This window comes from Amblyomma mixtum, chromosome 1 (assembly GCF_055824585.1).
Source record: "Amblyomma mixtum isolate Tamu chromosome 1, ASM5582458v1, whole genome shotgun sequence".
In the NCBI taxonomy this organism is placed as follows: Eukaryota; Metazoa; Arthropoda; class Arachnida; order Ixodida; family Ixodidae; genus Amblyomma; species Amblyomma mixtum.
Genome location: NC_143012.1, coordinates 272193884 through 272206583, shown reverse-complemented (window position 1 = coordinate 272206583; position 12700 = coordinate 272193884).

The window sequence follows — 12700 nt, the reverse complement described above, 5'->3', positions numbered from 1 at the left end:
TATAGATGCTACAGAGCATATAGCATATAGCATATAGCATATAGATGCATATAGATGTATGCTAAAGCATACAAACTGAGGACGCGCACATTTTCGCTTGATGTACAGAAAAAACTGGATGTCAGGAAAAGAGGAATTACAATGCAGGAACCAAGAAAAAAAAAACGGCACAAGCGCTATAGTTACAAGGAAAGTTTCGGTAACTACGAAGAATGTAGCCTAGAATTAAAAAAAAGCATTAATTACATTCAAAACTTTTATCACCGAAGGCTCTTTGTTATCTCTGCTGCCGATGTAGTTCAGGAGAGGGAAGCAGCGTCAAGCCGCTATATTGCCGCTTTTTTTTTTCTTTTCCTCAGACATGTGATGTGCAGCCCCCGTCAAAAGTATATAGCCCAAGTTTGCTTCTAATCTGTTTAACGGGGCTTCCTAGCAAATGTAGCAGTCCAACGCTTGGGAGGATATGAGTACGCGAACCCATTCCTCTTTCGAGAGGTCACGGTCGCTGAGGATGCATTACAAGGCATGCAGCAGGCCTCACAAGCAGACCCCTTGGACCGTATACTTTTGACGGGGGGTGTCCATGTATGCCTGAAAAAACTTGATTAATAATTTTTTTCAGTAAACTCTAAACTCTATCATAAAGATAGGAAGTCTCCATTGAGTCAGTTCACGGACACTTAAGGTATTTATACATTGATATAATACCTAACGTGACTCAGAAAAATGAATAAAATCCAGTCAGCATAACATTTAGAAAGGCAATACGCACATGCTCAGTCATTTCTTTCTGCCCCCCCCCCCCCCCCCCTACCCTTTCGTTTTCAAGCTGACTGAGACAAAGCGAAACAAAAATGGAGAAATTGCGCGAAGACGTCACATTGAGTTTTCCTAGACGAGCGTGTCCTCCCGAGGCAAGGAAAAACGCGGTGTCACAATAACTGACACCGACTGCGAGGCGGAACGCGACACAGGTGTTTGCACCGAGTCAACGAGCTGGCGAATAAATCAACGGAAGACTGAACGGGTGCAACAGTGACGCTATAGTTTACTTGGCCTGTTCTCTGGGGTAAACAAAGCACACACCCGCATTCAGCCCTCTTTTGTTTTCCCGTTCCCTCGAGAATCACGCGAGATCGCTCCTCCCTTGTCTTTCCACCTTCAAGTCTGGGGAAGCTGTACGGAAAAGCTTCGTGCCCTCCCGCTGGGACTTCTTCGCAGCGGAGAAACACCGCACGGTCGTTGTGCAGCGGCGCATGCGCAGACACTCCTCTTGAAGCGTCGAAGATGTCCGAAGGCCGAGAAGACACAAACAAGCAATAAAGCGTGGTCCTACACACTCGCACCCCCGTAATGTATGTCAGACTTCAAAAAAAGCGTTTTTTTTTCTTGTATGAATAGTGTCAAACGCAGGCTTAGAATATGATGCGCAGCAAATGCACGCTGGCGCGATGCAGTATTTCGACAGGCACCGTGATGGACGCGATTTCTGTGAAAGATTTCAGGTAGAATCGCGTCGCTAACGGCACGGCTATAGCGGAACACGAAACGCGTGACAAACAGTCCTAGACTTGAGGACACCGTCGAGAAAAGTAAAACTGCGTGCGATGCAGCTTTGTATACTATACGGGGAGAAGCTGCTTGTTTTTTTACGGTGCTCACTACAGCAGCGCATACACTGACACTGGAAACGACGCTAGTGGCGCTAAATATAGGCATACCTTGCAAACCCGCCCAGCGAGTTAATGCTGAGACCTATGGACGCGGGACTATATGAACGCATCCATAGGCAATACATAGGAGCGAGAGAACTTTCACCCTCATACTATGCTGCTTTTTAGCGCAAACGAAACTTTTTCAGCCATAATAAGACACACCCCGCAGTTGGTAATGGCCATGAGCTTTACACCTTTGAAAAACATGTATACAATGCCACACGAAATAGGAAAAAACGGTAGCGGCTCGTAGTGTCATGTGATCTGCCAGAATAATGTATTGTTTGAACGGACCAATCAGAGAAGACACGTCATTTTGTGAGAATGCCTGAGGACATTATAACACGAGAAAGTACATGCCGGTTGGTTCAAACCGTGTCTGTCTGAACTGTAAGGGGCGCTCGACCTGCGACATTTGTGCTCCGAGTTGCGGCGATTCCTTACATCCCGAATCTAGCGTTTGTCGAAAGTTTCTGGCCCACAAGGCTTCTTTGATGAGCCGTGCAGTAGGATACTTACAACACCTTTAAAGGGGCAGAGCTCCGCAAAGGTGAGGATCTGCTCACCCTCGATAGGTTTCGATCCGCAGCAGTGCCTAAAGTGGATCGACAGCGAATCTTCAGGGCCGGACATTTTTGACACAAGCTGTGAGTGGAAATCATACCTTGTCGGCTGAATTTGGATCTGTAACACTCAATTTCCCTTGCTCTGCGATCGCTCTGAGTACGTTAGCATGTGCTTTCTTGCAACTTCATCGACTCTCGGCCTCTTTCGGCTCAGTGAATACTGCCCCCCCCCCCCCCCCCCCCCCCCCCCTCCGCCCTGCAAAAAAAAAAAAAATCCCTCTCGAGCTCACTGCCAGCTTTTTTCATTATTTTGCCCCTAGAAAACTCTGTGCCTTGCCTTTTCGCAAGAGGTATGTGGAAAACTCTGTCTGGCCTTTTTGTGGGTCACAGTGGAGAAACCGAGCGGAAACGGCGCGCTTACATCTTCCCTGTTTCCGGTTGTTTCTCGTGGCCAGCTGCGGCGTCGTCTTCAGCTGACGCGCGTCATTGCGGATCAGCGGATTTCCCATCAGTAGACGTCCGTCAACTGTCCGAGTTCGGAACGAATGGGTCTCTCTGTACCTGCCTCCGCTGCGCTCCAAGCTGTGCTTCATTCTGTACTTTTTTTTTTTACTCAGGCAGTCGGTCACTGTTTCGCAGAAAGGAACACTTTGCTTTGCGCTATCGTTTTTACCCGAGCACAAAGAAGGCCCAAGAAGGCTACACCATCCGTCACACGGTCACATCCGCTTCTGCTGAAATACCTGAACGGTCGACGCAAAGCTTCTTACCAGTGCTATCCATTATAGCCAAAACAAGCGCGCCTGAATTCCTTGTAAGTTGTTCCACAGTTGTTCTGGCAGGCTATTTTTTCATTTCGTTTATTCCACAAAAAACAAAAATTCACCTTTTTCTGATACCACCAGATTGCAGTACTACTACTACTACTACTACTACTACTACTACTACTACTACTACTACTACTACTACTACTACTACTACTACTACTACTACTACTACTACTACTGCTAGTACTGCTACTACTGCTACTACTACTACTACTACTACTACTACTACTGCTACAGCTACTACTACTACTACTACTGCTACTACTACTACTACTACTACTACTACTACTACTACTACTACTACTACTACTACTACTACTACTGCTACTACTGCTACTACTGCTAGTGCACTACCACTACTACTACTGTCACTACTGCTACTGCTACTACTACTACTACTACTACTACTACTACTACTACTACTACTACTACTACTACTGCTACTACTACTACTGCTAGTGTACTACTACTACTACTACTGCTGCTGCTACTACTACTACTACTACTACTACTAGTATACTACTACTACTACTACTACTACTACTACTACTACTACTACTACTACCGCTGCACCTACTATGGGCCCAGTGGTGAAAATAGCAGTTTGAAAGAAGCAAGGCGACACAGTTTTCAGGGTGGAGCACTGCGCGACTGTGGTCGGATATTTTTCTGATCTGCTCTGAAGTCGGGGCGAAGGAAGGAGGTCAGTATGCAGCCTCCATAGTAGATTCCACCAATATGTGCAATTTTTGAGACATTTCTACACGGTCATATTTTGTCAGATGACGCTTCACTGTCTCCAACGCGTTTCGTAATTTTGTCCAGAAATGACACAATTCCAGGATTACTTTATTGGCATAGTTATGAATGAAGATACTTGAGCATGATAAGATGCGTGTTCACAAATATTTTAGTCAGCTTTCTCGATTAAGCAGAGCTCACAAACCGGAGCACGAAATCTTAGTTATGGAGGCTCATTTGCTCTCTCGCTTGGTTTTCAAGCAGGCGGTAGATTACATTGACTTTTTTTTTTTACTGCCAGTATTGCGAGGAGCCCTGCTTTGGGGCAAACAGGCAGCACTAACAAGCGTACGAACAGCGCCACTGGGGGCGCAGCATCTGCGACCAGGAGAGTCGAGCGCAGACAAAGCGAAACGTTCCCCACTTTCGCAATCTCCGCTCCGTGGGTGTGAACATGCGGAGTGAATGGTTGCATTTTTCTCCTCCGACACGGGCCTCCCTCGACGGCAGCTTGCTCAATAAATCACGCCCGCGGTCGTACACACTTCTGGTCGCCGGCTGCTTAGGGCGGCTGCGTTCTACATCTTTCATTTCACTTCACCCACTTGAGGAGTTAACAATAGACATCGATCAGTTCCTTCAGCAGAATGTTCTGAATAGGGCCAACGTTCCGGAAGATGGAAATATTTCCGTGGCCCGCTTCTGGGGCGCTCGCTGTAGTTATTGCTTTGCCAGCGGTGCTGAACCTTGCGTCAGGCAGCAGCGAATAGAATACCAGCAAGAAAGAAAAAGAAAGTGAATCTATGTATCCGCAGATTCGAATTGCCCGTCGTCTTGTACGGGCGCGTATGTCGGGCGAACAAACCTCACAGTCAGAGTGAGGTGAAATGATTTTTTTTTCTTTTTACAGACGCGAGTTTAAAGGTTATTTCAGGCTGTCTTTTGTGCGTTTGCGCTGATGTCGATCCTGGCGCGAGTAACTGAGCTACAATCCTTTTGCGATTGCAACGACAACCACGTCGAGTGCTCCGTTTGAAAAGCGCCACGTCGTATTCCGCTCCTATCCTTTTCCTCTATCTCCTGTGACAGTACACGTCTTTCGCGCTTCTCGTCTTGCACTGTGCGGAGCGAGGTGTACGGCTCGGAGACAACTCACGCACAGATGAGACAAAGAACCGAGACAGTGGCTTTAATCAGTTTGTGCTTCAGTCGTTCTAGGAGACAAACGTGCTACGTCGCTGGTGCTACAATACACTTCCACAGCGCAGGGCTACTTTCAATGTTTTACTTCGCATCCTGGCGAGCAGCTGCGAGACCTGACACAGTGGCACGCAGCCGGAGAACTTTCCGAGTGTAACGTTTGTGACCAACACACCAGGTGTTTCACCGGAGATGTACCGCAATTTTTAAAAGAACCTGTTTGAATTAGAAGTGCGCTTTTTCTTTCATAGTATTGTCAGCAGTCTAGCGCATCAGAATACAGCTAAGGCGTGCTAACTATAGTAGGCTGGTTAACAAATTTGGAGTAGTTAACTTTTTAACTCTTACAGTTAGCCTCCTTATTTATTGAGGGTCGTGTAGCCCACCGCAACTACTATCCATATCAGTCTAGAATTTCGAAAACGCATTTACCCTAGTCGCTGTGGACCAACAAAATTTGGTTATTTCGACGAATTACGTGCACTTGACGGATTGCTTTACCTGCAAGCTTCTCGAAAGCGCATGTATTTTGGCGCGGTGTAACCAACAGTTGTTGGGTCACAGCGCTGAGGTTAACTGCATTTTCGAAACTCAAAAAAAAAAAAAAATATTTGGATATCATTAACGGTGGGCTAAACGCCCGTCAGTAAATACCTAGACTAACAGTAATAGTTAAAAGTTAACTTGATTTGAAGAAAATAGCGCCAGAGCATGCAAACCACGAAAAGACAAGGACGAGACACAAAGCGCTAACTCACAACTAATTTTATTGAAACCAGGCAGCGCCTTTATATGGCGAAGTTTCACTGAAAAAGAGGGAGGAGGGCAGGAAAGGTAAAGATTTCAAAGCGACCATCACAGCGAGCACACATGAGCAGGCGGTAACCAAAACAAAAACAAAAAAAGTTAACAAAGATTATTTAAGGGCGGCATCTAAGAATTCTCGTACAAGATTACAAGATTGTACATCGTACAAGATGTACAAGATTTGTTTTACTCGATTCCTCAAGACCAGCTCTTGGCGGCAGTAAAGGAATGCATAGAAGCAAACGGTGACGTGTCTTTTCAAAATTCTTCAGGTTTGTCGGTTGACAACTTTATCGCATTATTGCAGTTTTATCTTAGTTCTACTTTTATAAGTTTTGACAACCTGCCTTTTTTGCAGCGCAAAGGTGTGTGCATAGGTTCCTGTGTGGCCCCCATCCTTTGTGATATTTTCTTAGCGAAAGTTGACCAGTCTTTGGACATAGTTTTTAATGGGGGGGGGGGGGGGGGGGGTTAAAGGTCTTTAGGTACGTGGACGATTTTTTAGTGCTTTTAAAAAAGCAGTCTTCCTTCACCTACCCCTCTACAGTAGGTGAAGTTTTAAATGCTTTTAACAAATATGGACTTGGGCTCACGTTCACCCATGAACTTCCTGACACTAACGTCTTACAATTTTTAGATCTGAAACTAACCTTTCTTGAGAGACATGTTTGCTGGGGCTATTACTCGCGCGCGAAGAAAGATCTTTTGCCTTATGATTCTATGCACTCAAAGACGGTGAAAAGAGCAATAGCGTCGCATTGCTTGGAGTCTTCTTTGAAAAAAAAAATCGTGCCCGCATCGGTTGCAGGCTAGCTTCCACAATCAGGTGAGCCGGCTTTCGGCGGCTGGGTTCCCCTGCTCAGTGTTGACTGCTGTCTGCGAGACCCTTCTAAAGAAACTTAAGCAAGGAACACGAAGAATCTCCGGAGAGGATCGTTGCAGGTCACAGAAGCCGTTGGTGGTGCCTTACTTGCACAAAACTGCTCACAACTTGAAGAAAGTGGCCAACAGGCATGGGGTGAGTGTCGTTTTTTCCGCCCCCAACAAGCTGAAAAAGCTGTGCCCCCGTATTTGCAGCTCAAGACAGCGGGGTTGCCAGATAAGGCACGACTCTCCATTCATCATGTGTTCCGCAGGAGTGGTCTATGCTATCCCCTTAACGTGTGGGAAGACCTATGTCGGCCAGACTGGGCGTTGCATCAACGAGCGCTTGGGGGAACATGCCCGAAATTTATCAGATTTAAAGGATAAATATGCACATTTGGTAGCGCATATTATGGGGTGCGACGGATGCGAGGCACGATTCAGTCAGACTAAGATTCTTGGCAAAAGCGCAGATAAGAAGGCACGTGAATGTCTGGAGGCTTTTCACATAAGAAAACTTGGCAATAGGTGTGTCAGCACCCCATCTGTTTCACTTTTTTCATCCGAGTTCGAATTCTTAGATGCCGCCCTTAAATAATCTTTGTTAACTTTTTTGTTTTTGTTTTGGTTACCGCCTGCTCATGTGTGCTCGCTGTGATGGTCGCTTTGAAATCTTTACCTTTCCTGCCCTCCTCCCTCTTTTTCAGTGAAACTTCGCCATATAAAGGCGCTGCCTGGTTTCAATAAAATTAGTTGTGAGTTAGCGCTTTGTGTCTCGTCCTTGTCTTTTCGTGGTTTGCATGCTCTGGCGCTATTTTCTTCAAATCAAGTATGCACCAACTCGCCCAAGAAGAAGTGTTAATAAAAGTTAACTACTCGATATTAGTCAAATAGCCTACCAGTTAGAACTTCTTAGCTGTATTCTGATGCGCTACACCGCTGAAAATGATGCCGAAAAAAAAAAAACCCCCGCTCTTTCAACTCAAAAAGCCTATTTTGTTTTTGATTACCGAACCTCTTAGGTGAAACATCCGGTCAAATTGTGTGGCCTTGCGGTGCTGGGGATATGCCCAATTCCGTAAATGCGCCTTCTCACATACAGTGTTGTCATAAAAATATGGCGGAGTTCATTATATAAGAACTGCGAGGGCTGCGGGGCAGGCGTTAAGTGTGTGAATGAAATGCATGAGGCGTATTTCGTAAGAAAGAAACTTGTCCTGCCTGCTTTGTTTCAGGCGGATACGCATGATCGGCCATCTCTGTTATGGCACCATTGCTATGTGGAAAAGCGCACCTAGGGAATTTTGCATGTCGCGAGCAAAAGAGGTCCCGAGTTTGCTCACGATTGAGGCGAATTGCAAAAACAAAGAACGCTTGAGCACTGAGATTTTCGTGCGGGTTAGGAAGTCCCAGGTGGTTTAATAAATTTATCCGAATAAATTTATCCGGTAGATAAGAAACTAATACCTCCCCTTCCCCCACTATATGCGGCCTTTCTAATAGCCGCTGCCGCGCATTTGGCAGCAAAAAATTATTTAAGTAAGTGTAAGGAGTAGTTATAACTTCTAATAAAAACTGAGTTTGTTACCATGGTATTATAACTGTCAGGTTTCACCAAATATATACGATAAGGATGAAGTCAGACGAGACAGGCGAAACGAAGTGAGCTAATTGTGGCTGCAAATTTGAAGAACAGCTACTGTATGTCGTTCTGCTGAAAAGGTCGCGGGCACCATCCGGTCACGGCGGCCGCGTATTGATGAGAGAAGAGGAAAGTGCAGAATGACTCATGTACAGTCTGTCAAAAGTTTAGAGCCCAGGGGGTTTGCTTCCGAGCTTTATATAAATACTGGGACTCCAGGAGCATTCATGGAAGTCCTACCTATTACAGGAGGCAGTACCAGAAATCTTCTCATGTCCAGGAAATTTGGAGCGCTAGAGAGCCATTAAGAACGACACAGTGTGGCTCAAAAGAAAACCTCCTGGGCTCCAAACTTTTGACAAAGGCTGTACTTCGGTGCACGTCAAGGAACCCCAGACGGGTGAAACTAACCCCGAGTCCCCATTTCGGAGTCGCGCACAGACCAGTAGCATGATTACTTAATACCAGCAAGTTTAAATTGCTTATGTTTACCGCACATATGTGATTCGTATTGCAGGTCTAGATTTCGCTCAAGACGAATGTACTGATGTGCTGCCCCAGCTCTGGGGTTGTGGTCCATCACAAAAATTGCAGAATACTCACAGTTGGTAACGCAAACCAATTCCCTCTTCAAAAGATGCGAAGTTCTACAGTCAGATACAATTCAACAAAAAGGCGGCTCTTCCCCGGCGAATGACCCCTTCCAGCCGAAGGCGTCGGTCGATTCTCGTGAATCTGCTAGTGTGACAATGCAGGGAGTGGCATGACAGTGCAAGCAATGGTTATCCCTGACAACGCAGGGAGGGTTCTACCCCCTTTCACTTGCGGCCCTACCAGGTTAACGAGAACTGACCGACGCCAATGGCTGGAATGAAATTCTCTGACGGGGAAAAGGCACTTTTTTCTTGACTTGTATTTAACTATAGCGGTTGTGAAGATTTCAGCCGAGGTTTCGATCTCTTCAGTTTGTTAACCTGGAGACCTCCGGGGCCGTTTTAAAAGCCTTCTCTCATTGCTAACTGCATCGAATTACCATGCTTTGCAGTGGTGCTATACTTTCGTTTCCGAGAGGGCCCCGGCGGCCGAATTTCGATGGAGGCGAAATTCTAGAGGCCCGTGTGCTGTGTGATGTAAGCGCACGTTAAAGAACCCCAGATGGTCGAAATTTCCGGAGCCCTTCACTACGGCGTCCCTCATAGCCTGAGTTGCTTCGGGACGTTAAGCCCCAATAAACGAACCAAACCAGCCAAAAAATTGGTTGGTTTTTCAGGAAAGGAAATGGCGCAGTACCTGTGTCACATATCTCGGTGGGCACCCGAACCGTGCCGTAAGGAAAGAGAAGAAAACGGGAGTGAAACAAGAATTAGAGAAATAGATGCCGTAGTGGAGGGCTCCGGAAAAATTTCGACCGCCTGGGGATCTTTAGCGTGCACCGACATCAAGCACTGATCGAAATTTGTTCCAAAACTTTGCCCCTAAGATAGAGCGCGCTAGAGGAGATCTTACTCTTATTTTACAACCCAGACCCAGAAGTCCAAAGAAACATCGTCAATCAAGCTTTGGCCGCCGCCGAGTTCCAAGGGGTTACGGCTGACGCATAGCAGGGGGGAAGAGGACAAAGTCCTGCGACCCTCCGACTGACTCTGAAATAAAGTTTTTCCACCCATCCATCCCATACAGCCGTATTCGTGTTTAGTGTGTGCGTGTCACTGCAGCGGCGTCTCGCACAGGCAGTCGACAGAGAATACAGTTGAACTTTTGGATTGCTTTATTTGACCACTTTGGCGCAAACAGCCCAGAGAGATTGCAAAAGAGGACACATGGCGTCGTATAGGGTCATCTGCTTGTACACTTCGTTTGCCCTTTTCTTCTTTGGTATCGCATTACGCGGACATGTTGCCACAGCTGGTGGGAATGAGGGGGGGGGGGGGGGCTGCAAGGACATGTACATTTCGGCATATCTACCGTCAGCAACGAATGAAACGCGAACAAGACAACTGAACCACAAAGTGTAACATGAGAAGTTTTTAGCCGTGGGGACCTTAATACTGCCGGGTGGTAATTTCACTTTGAAGGCGAGAAGAATGTCCATCAGAACTGTTAATTAAAGTACTTGTATACAAGGTACTTGTATGTTTCATTTCATTTCATTTTATTTACACCATCATGATGTGGGCAGGTTCAGGCAAAAAGCGAACTATCTTCGCTTGAGTGGCCCCCGAGACGCCCTGTACATGACCATACAGCGGACACAACAACTCATACACTGCTAATTATAGATGTGCAACAAGTGCAAGGAAACACAAATACAAGCACATGATGTAAAATGACCCTTTTGCGAATTCAGATTTAACAAGTTAAAACAGGAACATGGATTTGATGAAACGGAAGCTACATTTTTCTACCTCAATGTTGCTGGCAAATAGCTATTTAAAAGTCGCGGCAAGGTATAATACAACATTTGGCACCCAAGTTGAGTTTCATAACTAGGAACATGCCAAAATTCTTGCTATCGAAGTGGGTAAGAATATCGGCCTCTAAATCGGCTAGCTGCAAAAACACATACTGTTTTTTGTTGACTGACTTGTTTACCTAACACTCAAACAATAGTCACATAAGTTATGTAGCAGGACAATACTGAAACGTCGCAATAGTTCTTGAGTATGGGCATAAAAATTCACATTGGCAATACAACGAATCGCTCTTTTTTGCAGAGGGTATATTTTGCTAACATTTTTCTGCGTAGAATTTCCTCACACCAAAAAACAGTAATTAAGATACGAAAGAAAGAGCGTGTCGTAAATCATAAGCTTTATGGAAACGGAAAGAAAAAAGCGAAATTTTGGCAAGTATTCCGGCACCTTTGCAGAGTTGTGTTTCGACATACTCATAGTGTGCATCCAAGGACCTGTTTACGGTAAACAGAACAGCTAGAAATTTTGCTCTATCAACAAGTTATATTCGGCAGTTGCCACGATATAGTTCATAATCTGTTGGCGCCACACGCTGTTGTGGATGAAAAAGGACGGCTTTAGATTTTTCAGTATTAATGAGTAGCGAGTTCGACTCACTCTGTTTATTTAATACTACCTGGGTATCATTAACAGTGCGCACCAGTGATTGCATGTCGTTTCCTCGAAAGAGCAAAGTAATATCATCGGCGTAGATAACGTACATAGGATTATTGGAAATAGATGTTATGTCATTAATGTACAAAATGAAAAGCAGCGGCCCCAGAATGCTTCCCTGAGGAACATCGGTATAGATCTCTTCAAAGGAGTGTGTAGCGTTTCCAATCCCAACGCACTAAACGCGCTGCTGTAGATAAAGCTGGAGGAGACGCAGGGTTGTTCAGCGAATTCCATACAGTTCCAACTTTTTAAAAGAGAGTTTGGTGATAAAGGCGGTCAAACGCCTTTGAAAAGTCTATGTAAATTCTGATACACAACTGTTTCAGTTCAAAGGCTTTCAGGATATTTTCTTTCTGAGCCAGCAAGGCTATTTCCGTAGATTTGCCACAAAGAAAGCCTTGCTCCGATGGGCTCACGAGATGAAGTTTCTGAAAAAAAAACTTGACAATCTTTTACAAATAATTTTTTTCAAGCCTTTGGAAAATATAGGCAAAATAGAAATTGTCCTGTAGTTGCGTAAATCATTTCTATCTGCACTTTTAAATAAAACTATCACTTTGGAAACTTGCATGAGCTTAGGTAAGCAACCCTTCGATAACACAAGATTGTAAATATGAGCAAGGAGTGGGGTGATAGCATCAAGCGCATAATTTACCGTTTTAGTTCGATTGTCATCAATTCCCCGTGCCTTGCTGTTCTTTAAAGATGTATACATATTTCGAACTTCAAATTCATCTGTAGGGTGTAAATATGTAAACATATTCTACGTGTATTTCTCTCAGTTTCGCATGTTGGAGGCAAAGCGCACTGCGCTGACCGGCAACATCCTTAAAGAATTTATTGAACTTATTACAAGGTCTACGCCATGTATATGACGGCCTTCCAGAATAAGGTCATTAACAAACAAAGGCGCCTGCAGACGATTCAGCAACCCATTGAGCTTCCTCCAAACATCAACAGTTCCCTTGTAGCAGTCACTACGAAACTGTTTATGTAAATACGTACTTTCTCACTCCTCAGAAATGAGTTGAGCTCGTTGCTGTACGGCTCGAATTTTTTTCAGGAAATTTTTGTATAATTTTATTTTATGCTTTATCCATTTCAAGGATTCGTGGCTGATTCATGGTTTTGCGACTTTTGGATCTATTCCTTTTGACGCGTTTTTCAGGGAAACGTTCATGGTATATGCGCTTGAATATGCGAATAA